The sequence below is a fragment of the Pogoniulus pusillus genome, chromosome 38, assembly GCF_015220805.1.
Source record: "Pogoniulus pusillus isolate bPogPus1 chromosome 38, bPogPus1.pri, whole genome shotgun sequence".
NCBI classification, from domain to species: domain Eukaryota; kingdom Metazoa; phylum Chordata; class Aves; order Piciformes; family Lybiidae; genus Pogoniulus; species Pogoniulus pusillus.
Genome location: NC_087301.1, coordinates 3,598,455 through 3,610,932, shown reverse-complemented (window position 1 = coordinate 3,610,932; position 12,478 = coordinate 3,598,455).

The following is a 12,478-nucleotide window of genomic DNA, read 5'->3' as shown; positions in this document are numbered from 1 at the left end:
GGGTATGGGGGGGGGGGGAGGAGGTTGCATTTTGTCCCCCCTCTTTATTTTTTATTTTCTTTAAGGGAAAAAGTCAACTCAAGTTCATCAGCTTTAGCTCTGGTGTGGAGGCTTTTGTCTTGCTAGCCCACATAATTGCACTCCCCTCTCCTCTCACCCGGTGGCAAAGGAATGTAGGTGGAATATCTTTACATAGAGACCAGCTCAAGCAGGGACTGCACAATAAGGGGAAGAAACAAGAGCCAATCTAAGGAAAGGATCAGGCAAGCACTAGGAGGAAAATGCTATTGGGCTGTCTGCTACCACATCTAACCCTGTGAAATGCCTCCCTGAATCACTTTCTTCCTTCCATCTTAAAATGTCCTCCTTCTTCCCAGAGGTTCAAGGGACAGATCCTGTTACATTCTCCTTTTTACCACTTAACTTTTCCCCTCCTCTCTAATGCTGCTCCTTTCATTCTGCTGCTGCTTGTATACTTACTGACAACGGAAAAAATCAATAAAGGAGAAGGAAATGACTTGGCAGCCTTCCGAAGTGTTAAAATAATTCCCATCTAATTGAGCCCCATTGTTTTTAAACAATATTGCCAGCAGTGCAGCTAAGTAGCTTGGCCTCAATTTTCAAAAGCTAGTGATTTGGGGTGGTTTTGATTTTCTAGGTCCTGCTTGAAGTCTCCTTAAAGGGACCACTTTTGTGCACGCATCGCCCTCTGCCATGGAGCAGCTCCCTCTGTATTGGGAGCCTCCTAAACTCAGCCGTCCCTCAGAGGCTGGCCTCAAGGAGCTTAAAAGTCTTTTCCAACTGAAACAATCCTATGATTTTGTGATTTAGCCCTGGGGACACACAGCAGGAATCTAATCTGAGGGCATGTTTAAGGAGAGCAGCCCTAGGTATGACTCTACATACCCCCCATAAAAGTACCCTAACTGGCTTTCACCAGGGAAAACTTGGAATGGTGTTAGTAGGGAGCAGCATGAACCAGGTGCATTCCAATCTGTCAATTCCTTGTGTAAATTATTGCTGCTTAAATACAGACTTTCAGTCCCAACTGCAAAATATTCTTCTATGTGCTGTTCAAGAGCACATGCAGCTGATCTTTACACTGAGCTGCTTACTGGGGCTAGTTGCAATCTGGAGACTCTTCCGTGGGAGATTCTGATTTTCCCACCTTTTACTGGCATTAATATCACCTCCCCCCAAAAAAAACCAAACACTGAGTCCATCTAAAGATCTTCTCTGTTCCCAGCACGAAATGCTTCCTCAATGGTACAAAATGCTCTTAGTTGAATAAAATCTGAAGTCCTTCATTTCAGTTTTGTCTTGTAATGAAAAAGAAAGAAGAAGAATTGTGTTGTGCAAAAATGGAAAGGAAAAGCCAAAGTATTTAATTGTGAAGAGGATGGGAATCGTGTCTCAGCTTCATTGGAATGCTCCTTCTTGATGTGAAACAGCAAATAGTTGTTTTCCTTTTTTCTCCAAACAAAAGCTTTTCTCAGCAAGGTAAGAGCTTGAATGGGAGGTGTCCCACTACAGACATTCCAGCAGCTGAATGCTCAAAGTGTTCTCTTTGCTGCTGCCACACTGGCTGAAGGAGGACATTTCTCCACACCCTTGCCGGGGAACACGATCCCACTCCTCACACCTCCCCGGCTGGCTGAGCCGAGCACAAGCCCCCATCCGAGCAGAGCAAAGAGCAGGCTGTGCCTTTTGTCCAAGAGGTCTCCCTCAGCACCTAAGGAACCAACTATTCGTGTTGGTGCTGCTATGCTCAGCTCAAGCACTCACCACCACCCTGGCACCCCGGGGTTGGACCTCATTGGTATGGAGAGCAACCAACCTGTGCAGCGCTCAGCTTTACAGGTCTCTTGCTTTCCTGCAATGTGCCTTTGCCTGGGCTGTGCCTGGGCTGAGATTTGTGCTGAAAAGACAAGGCACATGACCCAGCGTTTGCAGCAGCTCTCGCTGAGTCCTCTTGATCCTTGAGCTTCCCTTCTGAAGGCCTCAGCTTGAGACACGCAGACTTTCAGATGGTTCTCAGATCCTCTGCCACTGTCTTCCCTGCCATCTTTAACTGTGCCCATTCTGGGCACCAGTCTACAACCAGACAGCCCTTTTCAAAGACCCGGGCATAAGATCTCATCCCCTCCAGAAATGAATCCCCTCCAGTACAAGCACAAATGATTAGTAGATTACTCTGTTATGCTGCAAACAATGCTCCTAGAGGTGTGTTCATGCTAGAGACCCCTCACCATGCTCCGCTCCAGCTGAGAGCAGCCGCTCTCCTCTGACATCCCTCAGCCTGCAAGCATTGCTTCTGCCAGGAACACGAGCAAAGTGCACAGGAAGGGAGTTATCTGCTGCTGCTGACAGAGCCAAATCGGAACGTGCACCTCTGTGCCTTCTGCTGCAGAGCTCCTGCAGAGTGGTCTCGCCCTCTCTCAGCCTTCGAGAGAGGAATGAGCCTTTGGGTGGGAAACATCTGCCCTCCAGCTCGCTCACGGGGGGGGGTTCTGGGTTTATTGGCAGGAGTGCAGGTCCACATGGCACTCATAATGTAGTCCATTGTGCGTGTACAACCACAACTAGGTTAAATCAATAAAACAGCAAAACCTCAGTTCTTGTATCAAATACCATCCATATCTAATGCCTCCAGGATGCCTTCTGATCCCAGAAGGACGTGCTCATTTGATGCCTTCGCTTCCTGCCTATCTCACAACACTTCCCAAAGGAAAGAGCCAAGATATTAGCTTTCCTTTGCAGAAATGGGTTGTGAGAACGTAGGGCTGGGGAGAAGTTTCAACTTAACCAACCTCAGCACCTCCATTTGTTATATGGGACAGGGCAGAGTCCAGCATACTTCAGCTCTGAACTCATAGGTGCACTGGAGGGGTAGGAACCCCACATACCCCCTCCAATGGCACTGCCAATGCCCAATAAGGAGGTGAGGCTGCTGTGCTACCTCATGCTGGTGACCTCACTGCCCCCAGATGGAAACTAAATTCATCTAAATTCTCTCCTGTGGAAACTACATCCATCATCTCTACAGCTAGTTAAAAAAGGGTGCATTTCCAGCTAATTGAAAAGCAGAGAGGGGAATATATTGAAACCACCCAGGGACTGGTGAAAGCCCTGTTATTGTACCATCAGCTCTGCCCACAGTTACCTAGCACCTAGGTCAGCCCTTGCTTCATGCAGGCTGGCACCAGGAGAGCTTAGCTGCCTCTTGATTCAATACCAAACACCATCTTTTGGCAGAGGCCTCAGAACAAAATGATGATGATGGGATTGGGGGGGGGGGAGAGAAAGAGAAAAGAATTCATAAAAACTAAATTAAAAATCACACCTCACTTCACATTGGAAATTGGACTCAGCCACCACAGTCTGTTTCGAGCAAGCCTCTTTAAATGCAATCCATTGTGTAGGGAAATTCTCCCTGGAATCTGGGTTTCCAGCACAGCATTACTGTAACTCCCCACGTCCATGAAATCCCCAGGAAAACAAAACCAATTCCACCCTGACAGAAAAAGGTACCCTCCTGGCAGGTAGTGCTGGGGTGTGCCTGTGCCTTGGAACGAGTGTCTGCAGGACCTGGTGAACTGGAGAGGGAAGAACTGTTGGCAGAGGGTTGGCAAAGGCAGTTTGTTTCACAGCTCCTCCTGAGCGCTGTCTGGTAAGGGATAATCAACTGTCTAGAGATCATCTTTAATTTCCTTTCTCCCCCAAAACACATGCACGAGTTTTGAGTGACAGACAAAGGCAAACAAGTGAATGCCTGCTTTGTTTGCTTCCTTCCTTTCTCTTCAACTTCCTCATCCCAGTAGAAAAAGGGGAAATCAAGGAAGAGACACATCCAAGTCTGTAAAGAAGGGGAAGCAAAAACAGCCTTCCTATATGCAACCATCACCTCACCACCCTTGGTTATCTACCAGAAATAGAGACACTGGAAAATGCTGCTTAATTTTTTTTGCCCATCCATGATAAGCAGCAGTTTTCCCTCTCATAGATTTATAGTCCTGTAAAAGGAGGAGGGAAGGTGACAAACTTTTGCACCTTCTGCTCTGCCTGCAAATGCTCCTGAGCAAGAGGCTCTCCTATGACCTTAGTTTTTGTGGCACTGAGCAAATGACAGGTACTCTAAAGCAAACAAAACATTGACAGGTAGTCTAAGATAAAAGTGATGAGGGGGGAAAAATGCTGCCAATTATTATTCTTACTGACTTCCCTCAGATTTAGGGCATTTGGCCTAGCTGAGGTACTGGAAGTTTCATTTAAACACGAGGAGGATTTTTTTTCCCTGTGAGAGTGACAGAACACAGGAACAGGCTGCCCAGGGAGGGTGTGAAGTCTCCCTCTCTAGAGACAGTCAAACCCCATTTGGATGTGTTCCTGTGTGATCTGGTACAGGTGACCCTGCTCTGCCAGGGGGGTTGGACTGGATGAGCTTTAGAGGTCCCTTCCAGCCCCTGACATGCTGTGATTTGTTGGTATGTAACAGCATTAAGGGTGAACAGGGAGGGTTCATTTTGTGCTTGCAGTTTGAATCCTGGATCTTGAGACTCTGCCATGGTCCCTACTGTGCCTGGTGCTGTACAGTGACAACCAAGCAGTGCCACATCTGCTTGCCTGCAGGTGCTTAGTGCAGAGACAGCCCTTAGGGCCACAGTCTGATTTGTAAAGTTGGCCTGTCAGGGTTTTACATGGCAATCACTCCAAAACAAAGGACAGGGGGGTTAGCTTCCATATATTTTTTCCCCTTAGCAAGACCCAAAGCTAGGATGAGGCATTTCTAAAGGGGAAGGGGGCAGCAGGGGAGGCTTCCTTGGGAACCACTCAGGTGAAAAAAAGAAAGAAAAAGCAAATGCTGCTGAGTTATTTGGCCGTAGCTCTTCACGTCTAGGGGTATAAAAGGCTCTCCCCCACCTCCAGAAAAAAAAAAAAGACCACACAATAAAAAGGAAAGGCTGCCTGAAGTCCCATGTTTTACACATTGTTAGACTGCAGCAATCTGTGCGAGTGAACCCTTTTAAAAGGGGCCATTTCTGTGTGAAAAGCCAGTTGTGTGGAGCTGGGAGGCATACAGCTGTAGACAGCTGTGGGGCTGGTACTGTAACTGAATCATTTTAAGAGTGAACTCTGGCATGTGGACGGGAGGCCCCGGGAAGGGTAGCTCGGCTGGGAAGTACAGTTTGCTTCTGTGTGAGCTGGGACACATTCACCTTCTTGCAGGGCTCAAGTTAACGAAGGCAGAGCTGCTTGGAATTAAATTCAGGCAGGCTGTTGCTTCCTCCCTTCCCCCCCTCAGCCCCTTCCTTCTCTTCTTTTGTTAGTTTTATGTTTTTAAGATCTTTAATTCTGGACACATAAGGAAAAAAAAAAAAAAAAAAGCCACCCTTTTGATCCCTGCCTTTTGGCAGGATTCCAAATGCTCTGAGGATCTGGCTGGACTGTTGGTATCATCCCACACTGAGGTGGATAAGCCTACAGCTCCTTGAGCACTCGGAGGGGAGAATGTTTCTGCTCTCCAGTGCAGCTGCATAGGATGGTTTAGGATGGAAGGGACCTCAAAGATCATCTCTTGCCACTCTGTCACAGAATCATCCAGGCTGACAAAGCCCCTCAGGATCACCAAGTCCAACCTAGAAGATTCGCCTTAAAACATAGCCCCAAGCACCATATCCAAATGATCCTTAAACACATCCAAGGTGGGCGACTCCAGCACCTCCCTGGACAGCTCATTCCAGTCTCTGACCGCTCCTTCCATGAAAAACTTTTTTCCTAATGTCCAATCTAAACCTCCCCAGCCTCAGCTTGAGGCCATTCCCCCTTGCTCTGTCTCCAATACCCTGTGAGAAAAGCCCAGCAGCAGCATCTGCACCATGTCCCTTCAGGTAGTTGTAGACTACCTCAAGCAGAATGCAGTTAGCTGCTAGGAAGGACTGACACCAAGCAAATGGGGCTCTTCTTGCATTTCATGGCATCCTTGTGCTCTGCAACTTTGCAACAAGGCATCTGAAGACTCACTTTCCTGTAAGGACAAACCAACACCAGAAGGGTGACTCTGTTCTCTTTTAGGCTGGATACTAAGAGGAAGTTCTTGACAAAGAGAGTGATTGGCACTGGAATGGGCTGCCCAAGGAGGTGGTGGAGTTGCCGTCCCTGGAGGTGTTGCAGCCAAGCCTGGCTGGGGCACTTAGTGCCATGGTCTGGTTGATTGGGCAGGGCTGGGTGCTAGGTTGGACTGGCTGAGCTTGGAAGTCTCTTCCAACCTGCCTGATTCTATGATTCTCAGGCTTTCTGACATTAGACAACATACTCAGACATGTGGATATTTGGAGTTAATAACTATTTGGATGAGCTCTGTATCTGTACATGAAGCAAGGTCCCAACAGAGCAGTGAAAGAAGAGTAAAGTCAGATTGCAGTGCAGCCCAGACATCTAAACAGGCCTGCCTGGGTGAATACATTGGTGTTTTGTAACCAAGACAGCAACTAGCCCTCAGGAGGAGACATCTGCTATGTATTTACTCAGGTAAATAGGAGGCATACAAAATCATCAGTGATTGTTGGGACAGGGGACAGCAACGTGACCAACATCAACAAAAATCAGCTCAGGTTCCAAAAATCAGCTTGGAAGAGACCTTAGACATCACCTACTCCAACCTCCCTGCCTTGGGCAGAGTCACCTCTCAACTAGACTTGGTTGCTCGAGATCACCTACTTCAACCTCTCAACTATGGCAGGGACACCTCTAAACTAGACTTGGTTGCTTACGACCTCATCCAGTCTGGCCTTGAACACCTCCAGGGAGGAGGCATCTGCAGCCTCTCTGGGCAACAGTTTCACAACCTCATGCTGGGAGTGGGTCCAACAAAGACTCTCAACTTGCTCTAAAAACACAGACTCCACCGGGTTGGAAGAGACCTCCAAGATCATCCAGTCCAACCTAGCACCCAGCCCTGGCTGCTGGCTAAAGAAGTGAGCCTCATTCAGCCATTCATCCATGGGCTGTGCAGTGCCACAGAGAATGGGAAAGAGGAAAAAAAAAAGTTTAAACCAAAGTATTTGAGGTTTGGCTTTTATCCAAATCTCCAAGTTAATAAAATAGGAAGCCAATATGGGATGGGTAATCATCTGCTTGAACTCTACCCACTTACAAGGTGGTGCTTCCATAGAGATAGCGGTGGGGGAACAAGTGAAGAACTGACTGCATTTGAAGGAGGAGGATATAAAGGATCATCAGATGTAGGCAAAGAGGATGGTTCGGGTTAAAGGGAGTGTTAGGAGCTGAGTGGTAGAGAGATGTCCAGAGCAGGGCCAGGAGGATGCTCAGAGGGCTGGAGCAGCTCTCCTATGAGGACAGACTGAAAGAATTGGGGCTGTTCAGACTGGAGAAGGGGAGGCTCCCAGGTGACCTTATTATGGTCTTCCAGGATCTGAAGGGAGCATACAGAAAAGCTGGGGAGGGACTTTTTAGGCTGTCAGGGAGTGCCAGGACTGGGGGGGAATGGAACAAAGCTGGAGATAGGTAGGTTCAGAGTGGATGTGAGGAGGAAGTTGTTGAGCCTCCAAGTGGTGAGAGGCTCTAATGGGTTGCCCAGGGAGGTGGTTGAGGCCCCATGGCTGCAGGTGTTTAAGGCCAGGCTGGCTGAGGCTGTGAGCAGCCTGCTCTAGGGTAGGGTGTCCCTGAGCATGGCAGGGGGTTTGGAACTGGCTGCTCCTTGTGGTCCCTTCCAACCCTGACTGATTCCATGAAATGAATTCAGTAGAGCAACATTTGAAGGGTTAATAAGATTTAAGCTTTGATCTTGCAGGAAAACATGCTGACAATGTAGCCCAAGGCATGCTCACCATTTTGTTTGCTAGTAAAACAATGCAATTTGATTTTTGTTAGCTTGTTGTTTTTAAATGGAACCTCATGGGTGTTCTGTTAAATTCAACCCACAAAAGCTATTTGTGTCGTTTTAGTGTAGCTCCTGTGTTAGAAGTGTTTGTTTTTTCAGTGCAAGTTTCATTGTTGGCACATTAAAAGCTTGATCAATGAGGAAAGCAATTTGTGGTGCCACTCTTCAAAATTCAAACCCTATCTACCCCATAAAGTGGGGTAAATGTGAAAGTGTCAGAAACAACAAAGGATTGCTCTTTTGGAAGATGAAAAGAATAATTCCAGATCTTTTCTGCTGTGACCTATTGCTATCCATCATGTGTCTTCATATTTACAGAAAAGCCAAGCAGAGATAGAGCCCTGGGAGTGATAGGAAGAAGCAAAGCATTCTGTACTTTGTTATAGTGATAGTTTGTTGTAGTCTGGTTTGCAGAGGCATCACTTTAGCTTCTCTAGAGGAGTCTTCTTCCTTCAAGAAACATATACCAAAAAATTCTTACCAGACATTAAGTGTTGGTGTAGATATTTTCACTTTAAATAATCCCAATATAGAAGGCAAGATGAGGACAACTCCTGCAGCAAGGATTGGACCTGAGGACCAGATTGGGGTTTCAATTCCTGCAGCAAGAATGGGATCCAGAGGCCAGATTTGGGTTCCAATCCCTGCAGCAAGGATTGGATCTGAGGACCAGATTTGAGTTTCAATTCCTGCAGCAAGAATGGGATCCGGAGGCCAGATTTGGGTTCCAATTCCTGCAGCAAGGATCAGACCCAAGGGCCAGATTTGGGTTTCAATTCCTGCAGCAAGGATCAGACCCAAGGGCCAGATTTGGGTTCCAATTCCTGCAGCAAGGATCAGACCCAAGGGCCAGATTTGGGTTCCACCTGCTGATCTGCTGCTGGCTTTACATTTAGCCTTGTGCAATTGTACAGATTAAAGCAGTGTTCAGTTTCCAAACTGTTCCCATGTTCACTGCCATTGATGGCCTATACCAGGGGGACACAGAGGATCTACATGGCAGACCCAGAGGAAGGACACACTGCAGTACAGACAGGGGTGAGAGACCAGATGTTGTTGACCTGCTGGTGCCTGGTCACAGCCAATACCTTCTCATTAGTCACCTCCCACTGCCACACCATGTGCTGCCAGCCCATGAGCTGGGATTGCAGACAGGGACAAAGTGCCAGGGCTCCTCTATTTGCTTGAGTACTTGTGGCAGGAGCATTCATGTGAATGATTTGAAAGGCCCTTGAGAGTCACTCAGGTAGGCAGCAGAGAGAAAACCACATGATTTAAGTGGCCACTCCACACCATGCAAATAGGATTTGAACCCAGGAGGCACAGTGCACCATGGACTCCCATTTACCATAGCCCAGGATGTTCTCAGGCTTTTGGTGCCTAGCAAGTTCAGCTCAGAGCAGCAACATATATTGGAGACCAGCAAACAGCTGGTGAGAAGTAACCTATATGCTGAGAGTTGCTCTCATAAAACATATGATAAATAATTTAGGACCTAAAAATAGTACTAACAAAAAAAAACAAACCACCACCCCCCAACCCAAATCCTATGCCTACTCTCAGATGATCTGCAAATACAAACCAGCAATAAGCCCATCAAATAAACTTGCCTTGTGCTACTCTCCTATTCCCCACCATCCTCCTAATTCTGATTGTCTTTTGATTCAACAGATTTCCTCCTTTTGGCATTTCTGGCTGGCAGAGCTGGATGTGGATGCACTTGGTTAGAATTCAATATCACAAGGGGGGTTAGTAACTCCAAGCTGGGAGTGGAAGGGGGTTGGAGTTTAGTTTTGGGTTTTTTTAACACCTCTCTTCACCAGCTCAACAGGAGGTAAACAGAAGTTGTGGAAGAGTGACCTGTGTGACTGAGGTCAGTTGAGTTTAAACTGCTTCAGTTCTCATCAAGAACCACCTGGAAAAAAATAAAACAACACCAAAACACCCAGCACCAAAACAAATCACAAAAGCCTCATTTACTTTCTTCAACTAAATTTAAAAAGAGGGGGAAAAAAGTCAAACTAAACCTCCCACAGCAAACAACACACACACAAAACCCAACCAACTGAAAAACAAACCAACCAACCCCAAAGTTCCACTTGAAATCTCTGGATCAGCTGAAAAATGTCTCAATGTGATAAGCAAAGCACTTGCCTGGCAGTTCATAGAATCAGTTAGAGTTGGAAGGGACCACAAGGATCAGCCAGTTCCAACCCCGCCTTGTCATGGGCAGGGACACCTCACATATCCAGCCTGGCCTTAAACACCTCCAGGGATGAGGCTTCCACCACCTTCCTGGGCAACCCATTTCAGACTCTCACCACCCTCATGCTGAAGAACTTCTTCCTAACATCCAGTCTGAATCTATCCATTTCCAGCTTTGTTCCATTCCCACCACTCCTATCACTACCTGACATCTTAAAAAGTCCATCCCCAGCTTTCTTGTAGCCCCCATAAGACACTGAAAGGCCACAATAAGGTCACCAGGGAGCCTTCTCCTCTCCAGACTGAATAGCCCCAACTCCTTCAGTCTGTCATCATAGCAGAGCAGCTCCAGCCCTCTGCTCATCCTCGTGGTCCTTCTCTGGACACCTTCCAGCACATCCAGAGCCCTCTTGTAACAGAGGGTCCAGAAATGGAAGCAGTACTCCAGGTGGGGTCTCACCAGTGCAGAGTAGAGGGCATCACTTCCTAGAATGCCAGTTCACTGGCATGCAGTGGGTGTTTGTCCCAGCTGACTGCTCCATGGTTCTAGGTGCTGTATAAATGTAGATCTTTCAAGTCTGGGCTGTCATTAGCTAATTTTAAATGAAGCAATGCAAGGAAGAAGAGAATGAGAAATAGGAGTGTCAGGAGAAACACCTTGCATAAGGTTCACACCAAGATCCAAGCAAAGACTCAGTTTGTGTGTGTGTGTGTGTGTGTGTGTGTGTTAAAGATTGATGCCATCCAGTTGACTTCAACAGCTTTCTGCCATAGCAGATGGACAGCCCTTAACATGGCTCAGGTCTCTTTTGAAACCACCTCTTGAAAGGAGCACAGCAGCACGGTTCTGAACTACAACACCCATCCTTAAATTCAAGTATCAAAATCATTGCAAAGAAGGTGGAGAAAAGGATTATCAGCAAGGGAATAGATGGTGCCACAATAAAACCTCCTCTCTATTCTTATTTCCACTGCTTTTAACCTAATAACAGCCCCCCACACCCTCAGAGCATATCATGTTTGCACTCCACATTAGTTCCCTGCCCACTAGATGATCCAAAGAAAGCAGCAAAGACCTTCTAGAGCTGATGGCACTGATCTAATGACCTGGTGAAGCTCAAACCAAGGACCAGTTACTAGGAAATAAAGACAAACCATGGCTGCAATCCAGAATAACTCATAAATCTAAACATCTCCTGCTCTCTCTCTTGTAGCAGCCCTAACATCTCCTCTGCTTTTGCTTTGTGAAGATTGTTCATTATTACTTTCACCTCTTAGCCTCTCTCAGGGTGTCAGCTCCATCTGCCACAACACATCAGAATGAATCTTAGCAAGTACAGTTCAGGTGCTCACTTTTACCCTCCTCCTGAACTCTTACACTTGACATAAGGCTTAAGAATATATTTATATCTTTTTCAATCAACATTCTGCAGTTTCCTCACCTCTTGACTTTTTTTCCCCCCTGTGTGTGCGTGTGTCTGTCTGCCTCTCAATTCCTAATCACTCTCCTCTTGTCCTTCATTTTGTTCTTATCTTGGAATTACTGAAAGCAATACAGACAATGATGCAGCATCCTGCTTAGGTAATGTTCTTGCTGAACATCTCAGCCACCACTTCAGCTTGCACATTAGCAAGCAGAGAATCAACTCTAATTGTTTTGACACTTTAACCGTTTAGCAACTCTTAATGTAGAGGACTGCAGGCTTCAGCATTCAGCTCTGCTTCCAGGAGCAAAGCATTTCAGTCTACATTGATTTGCACTTGGCTTCTCCCATACAAAATGCTTTCTAAACTTTTCATCTTCCCCTTACTGCTGCTAAGCATGTCATTTTCCCTTTCCCTGTTATTCAACAGCCTTTATATTCATGTGCAGCCCAATTTTCTGCCAGTATCATCTTTTCATTTGTGTCAGCTGGATTACATGTTGCTCCTACCTGCCTCCAAGTTACTGCTCATTTTCTGTGTCAGATGAAGTTGTTGCACAGTAGACTGCACAGATTTTATTCCGCAGCTCCATTCCTTTATGGAACCCCCTTTATGTTTTCCAATTGCTCACCGTAGTGGGTTGTAATTCTCCTGAAGTATAGAGCACTCCTCAAGGCAAAATAGCAATATGGGAGCTGGCACTAGGAGTTACATGGGCAGCACAACCACCTCCTGCCAAGAACCAGCATTGCATCAAAGACAAACCTAATGCTTGCGGATGAGCATAACCTGTCAGCAGGTGAGGCTTCCTCTTTGGGCAGATTAATTAGCAGTCATCTCCTTCCTTTAAACTTAAGACTATAATCCTTCCAAGGCTCCCAGCCTTATTTATTTAATTAGTCTAATTGGGTACTCTCCATCCAGTGCCCTGGCTGGCGTCAGTAGATG